Raw genomic sequence first — 6,569 nt, 5'->3', positions numbered from 1 at the left:
TCACCTTGCCTGTTTGTTACCGTTAATTGTCATTAGGTACATCCTAACCGGTACAGACACAGTCCTCGTAGCGTATTTGGTATAGCATTCGGCCAGAGATCGAGAGGTCTTGAGTTCGAGTCCGGAGCAATCTTATAATTTTTTTTTATTTTTTTGAAAGCGGTAAGCACAAAATTAGTTTGGTGTTTAAAAAAATTAAAACAAACTGTTTAAAGTATATTTATTTTTAAAAAATCATATAATAGAAGTATAACTTCTTACGTGCGTAAAAAGTACACACACATTCTTTTTTTTACAATGGTATATTTACTGGTGAAAGACAAAGCTTTCGTTAGGGGAAAAATAATTGGTAATCGGCAAAAATAGGGTCACACTGACGGACTATTGTAGAAAAGCAGTTTCCACTTTCCACCAACGAACGCAACGTAATAGCTTGGTACGTAGGCGGGATATATGTCATACCGGTTAGTTAACATGCGTAATTGAAATGTCATGTGAGTTGTCTGTTGTGATTTATCACTTTTAAGAGAATTATTACAATATTATCGGTGCGTTCAACTCGCTGTTCATATACAATAGAAAATCTGAGTTAATTTCTATGTTCGCTGTTGAATCATAACCGTCTCAATATAATGGAATCTAATTCTTTCTTATGTATCAAAACTTTGTAAACCAGATAGGAATAAATGGTTAACGTTCTTAGATCTTGTTGAAACTGTTTTGTAATTTGCACACACATTATGATTTATGATGTATACAGTTTTGGATAATGTTTTGTCTATTTTGGCTCTATTTTTGTTTTAAATTTAATCTAAATTCAGTAACAACTGGGTTGTGATCAGAATCTACGTCAGCACCTGGATGCGTCTTTGCGAGTTTGATAGAATTTCTATTTCTGTATTTTCTTTCATTATATAATATGATCTATGGTTTCTTGCTCAACAAGCTTGCTATGGAACGGAGAATGCTCAACATTAAGCTCAGTTATCGCAAAACCAATGAAAAGATAAGAAGACGATTAAAAGTAAAATGGAACTGGGCAGGACACATAGGAAGAATGGAAGACAACTGTTGGACAAAGCAAATTCTCGAGTGGTGACCAAGGGCAAGCAAAAGAAGTAGAGGTAGACCTCAAACAAGATGGAGTGATGACATCAAGCGAATGGCTGGCCACGAATGGATGAAAAAACAGCAAATAGATATGAATGGACATACCTAAGGGAGGCGTACATCCGACGATGGATGAAGTAGCTGTTGATGATTATGATCTGGTTTCTTAAGAGTTCACTCCCTCTCTCCTGGGGTGGCTATATAATTTCTATGTGGAAAGTTTGTATAATGTGCTTGTTATTACAATTTCTTTTCTTTGGACATATTCGACCACAGTTTCTTCTTTTTTGTTGCGGTCACCAAGTCCATATTCTCCAATCCAGTCTTGGCGTTTTTTAAATATTTTAATACTTATTCAATATGATTGTATATTCTGCAACTCGGAGTCTTCACTCCGAGTTACAGGGGTATGGAAATAGTGATAATGAAGCTAGCGATTGATCTATTGGTCATTTTATCTATCAAAACTCCGACTCAGTTTGGGTGGGTCTGCTGATTGTCGGTTCCATCATCTTGTATTTCAATTGTCATGATGAGGGAATATTAATAGATTAATAGAGTAGTTTACCATTGATTTCTACATTGCAATCTAAAATCTATTAGAACTGCTCATCCTCAACTTTGGTTCTACAATACTTTGTGGATTCCGGCCTGCTCTAAGATTCGTCGTCATTCTGTTCTGTTATATTTCTGGCGATCTGTTGCCATTTTTTGATTTTTACTATCCCTAAGTCGGTCTCACCTCCATCATTAAAACTTCTAGTAGGCAGTAATAGACCGATACAGGATCACTTCTCTTATGATTTATCTTGGTACTGATGTTACTACTGGCCGACATCAGAGTAAGATTTGAGAAGGTAATTAGTACCACTTAATTAATTTGGTAATTATATGGGATAACAGATCTAAGGTATAATTTCTCCCTGATAACATTATACGGAATTATTGGTAGTAGAAAGAAATAACTTAAACCTTTAACAAAAATACTTGCAAATAAAATACATGAATAATACACAATAGGGAACTTGCACATATTTTTTTATTACATAATAGGTTCAGTTTTGTATAAAAATGAGATTTCCAAAATTTCACGCTTCAAAAACTCATAATAACTTAGAAGTACAAATTTAAATTCTTCGGTATCTTGAAAACAGGTCAAACGGCCCGTGACGTTACTCAGTTTAACTATATGGTTCCGTTTATGGTTATAATTATATTCTTCTTCTTCTTCTTCTTTATTTTATTGGCCTCCACCTATTTTGGTATACCTCGTCGCGAAATAAAGGAAAAATATTTATATTCTATTAACATTTATCGTATGTCATTGTAATAATATATACCGGTTTGTTGACATTGGAGTGTGATATAGTTATTGAAGGAAAGGAAAGAAGGTTTACTACGGAAAATAAAACCATTTTGTAAAAGTACAGTTTTCTATGAATAGTTCAAACGATCAAAACACTTGTAACGTCAAATAAATGTATTTTCTACTGACGTTTATAACGTCTAATTTAAAATTCTGTTTACTTTGTTGGAAAAATGTAAATGTACAAACGAATGACGTCACGACGCGTTTTAGGCCACCTGTTTTAATTTGAATTTTTAATCGCCTTTGGGGGCCAAACGCAAGACCTACAAAAATTTTTTATCTCTGATACATGTTTTAATTTATATTCTGTTGTGATTTATAACACTTTTTTCGAATTTAAAAATTTATGCAAGTTCCCTATTAGTGAGAAACAACAAGGTTTTCGGAAAAATAGGTCCACAATAGATGCCATATTCATAGCCAGACAAATTGCTGAGAAAGCCCTGGAATATAATAAACCTGTATTTATCTGCTTTATAGATCTGGCTAAAGCCTTCTGTTGTGTAAGATTAGAAGATGTGCTAAGATAGCTAAAGGAAAAAAATCAGCCCAACAAAATAATAAGAATAATTAAAGACATTAATACGAAGAACAAAACCAGAATAAAAGTCAAGAATAAACTAACATCGGAAGTAGAAATCAACTCGGGAATTCGACAAGCGGATAGCTTGAGCCCATTGCTTTATAATTTAGTCATGGACAAAATCATATAAGACATTAAAATTGCAGAAAAAGGATATAAGATGGCAGAAAAACAAATCAAAATCCTCTGCTATACTGACGACGCAATCTTAATCTCCGATAACGAGGATAATCTACAGCGAATGGCACAAACTTTCAATACAGTGGCGAAGAACTACATCATGAAAATATCAAAAGCTAAGACCAAATCAACGGTGTCAAGGGAACCCATAAGATGAAAAATAGTAGTTAACAACGAACTAACTGAACAAGTCTCGAGATTTGAACATCTTGGAGTCAAAGTATGTAGTTATGAAGAGAGCGTCTAAAATCAAGCAAATAAAGCCAATTACGTGTCAGGATGTCTGAGGGATATCTTCTGGTGAAATAAAGATGTGAGGTTGAAAGGTAAAGTACGCATATACAAATCATACATATGTAAGATCGATCATGACGTACGCGATAGAAACAATATGTGATACAGCAGAAAGCAAGAGGATACTGAGAACATCAAAAATGAGAACGTTGAGGTTAATAACAGGGAAAAAACTGAGAGACAGAATACCGAACGACAGAATAAGAGATCTCTGTAACATACAAGACATAGTACGGTGGAGAAGACGAGAGTGGAATTAGCATGTGACGAGAATGGACAGCGAGAGAATAGCCTGTATAGCCAGAGATTCAAAGCCAATGGGCAAGATACCAATAGGAAGGACCTTTAAAAGGTGGCGAGATAGCTGGCAGTCAACATCACAGCTACGAATACAAGCTCAAATTTTGTTAAGAACAGGCCAAGAGGCCTAATATAAGAAGACGAAGGAGAAGAATAAAGAAATAAGATGGCCGAAGACCTAGAGGAAGATCTCCCAATAACATGAGCAGACCAAATAAAGACTTTAATGGGAAAATATCTACATGAAGCCATCGATCAAACACAGGATTACAGCCAATGTATATAGCAAGCTAACAATATTTAGAGTATCACCACTCCCTGACAAGGACTCAAGGAAGGACGTGGACCAGGATATAATTATTGCTCACATTTGCAATGTCGCATTCCTGAAGTAGATCAATCTTCTATCGGAAACGTTAAATAGCATCTACTTCCTATCCTTTAATAACCTTTAATAAACTATAAACATTCCTTATATAATATCGTGGGCTTACAACCAAAAGGCACTAAGTCAAAATTTTAACTTTCGAGATAAATAGATTTGAAAGTTTGAACACTAATGATAATTTATACAGACATAATGAGCTATTTGAAATACTTCAAATATTTAACATTTCAAATAGCTTATTATGTCTGTATGAATTATCATTAGTGTTCAAACTTTCAAATCCATTTATCTCAAAAGTTTCTCAAAAATTTTGACTTATTGCATTTTGGTTGTAAGCCCACGATATATCCCTAGCCTCCTTTTTCCCTGTTTAATTTGTTTACTTATTTGTTTTACAGATTGTTAATTTTACTCCCACATCTCTACATTCTTTGAGAACCAAAAGTTATTTCTACCATTAAGAAACCAAAATAGAGTTACTGTTCTTCCACGTCCCCATTGTTAACTAATCTGAAAACTACCCCGTACAATGACTTTTTCCTTTCATCATATCTTCTGATATATACTAAAATGTCCCTTGATAATACTTTATCTGTCTACTCCCGCCCAAAAAGAGACAAAAACGACATAATTTTCCTTCTAGTCTCTTATTGCCCTCAGTGCCGTAACAACATCAAAGAAACATAATATATAACGTTATATTCGCCTCTAAATGGTATTTTTATCTGACGTTCAAGAATATACATAATTATTAGGTATTTATTTAAAAGTAAAAGTTATATCAGGTCCATATTATAATAATTATATTTATAATTCTGTATTATTAAAACTAAAATTAGAAATGCATATCACAAAAGTTTGTAGAACAATTCTCATTATTTTATAAGAAACAAACATTTATGAGAGAATAACAACATGCTATCTCTAATAACATGAGAATACAGTGCGTCCATAAAGTAACGCATAAATTCGTTATTTCGTAAACCGGCGACTTTAAGGAAAAATCCCGAAACAGGTCGATTTTTATTTTTAAATTATGACTTTTTGGCATATATATCATACTAGTGACGTGATCCATCTGGGCGTGATGACGTAATCGATGATTTCTTAAATGGGAATAGGGATCATGTGATAGCTCATTTGAAAGGGTATTCAATTCTCTATCTAATAATATAAACATTAACATAATTATTTATACAGGGTGTTCAAAAACATTTTTTAATTAAAATAAGTGAGACAAAAAGAAGAATATATATGTAATTTATTTAATTCAAAATACATTTTACTACTGCCAGTACACAGAAAAAAATTTATTTGACAAATAAACATTGATTTTTGTTTCAACGAAATGTTCAAACTGCCAAGAGACAGGTGGGTGGCAGCTTTAACATTGAATTTAAGCAAAAAACAATATTTATTTGTCGAATAAACATTTTTTCCTGTTTTCTGACAACAGTAAAACGTATTTTGAATTTAATAAATTACATACATTCTTGTTTTTGTCTCAATTATTTTAAATAAAAAAATGTTTTTTTGAACACCTTGTATAAATAAATATGTTATTGTTTATATTAATGAATAGAGAATTGAATACCCTTTCAAATAAACTATCACATGACCCCTATTCTTATTTAACAAAATCATCGATTACGTCATCATGCCCAGATGGATGACGTCACTAGTATGATATATATGCCAAAAAAAGGAATTTAAAAATAAAAATCGACCTGTTTCGGGATTTTTCCTTAATATCGCCGGTTTACGAAATAATGAATTTATGTGTTACTTTATGGACGCACTGTATATGTATGTGCCATAAAAATCGTATCGTATCTTTTCAATTCTCCTGCTATCTCTTCCATTTTTCCCGTAGTTAACATTGTTCTAATATTCCAGGTGCACATTTTGATTATTTTATGTTTTATTTTTTGTTTCTATTTGTTTTTATTTTCAATACTATTCCTAACATTATTATTTCCAACTTAATTAATTATTATTAATTATTAATCATATGACTATTGCAATAATTAATATTTATGGTCCTATTTCTACTTTTATCACTACATACTTAAATATACGATATAAACGACGTAGCTCCCATACAAGAGATCAGATGGAAAGAAAGCGGCGAATCAGAAAACAAAAATGTCTGCCTCAGGTATTCAGGGAGCGAAAGACAAGTGCAATATGGAGTAGCATTTATGATACTCGGAGATGTAAGGCCAACAATACTACAATTTCGACCGATAAGTAACAAACTTGCATACTTACGCATAGGAGCAAAACCAAACAATATGTCACTACTAAACGTATATGCGCCTAGAGAAAATATGAACAGAGAAGAA

This window comes from Diabrotica virgifera, chromosome 7, assembly GCF_917563875.1.
Source record: "Diabrotica virgifera virgifera chromosome 7, PGI_DIABVI_V3a".
In the NCBI taxonomy this organism is placed as follows: domain Eukaryota; kingdom Metazoa; phylum Arthropoda; class Insecta; order Coleoptera; family Chrysomelidae; genus Diabrotica; species Diabrotica virgifera.
This window is presented reverse-complemented; position numbering follows the sequence as displayed.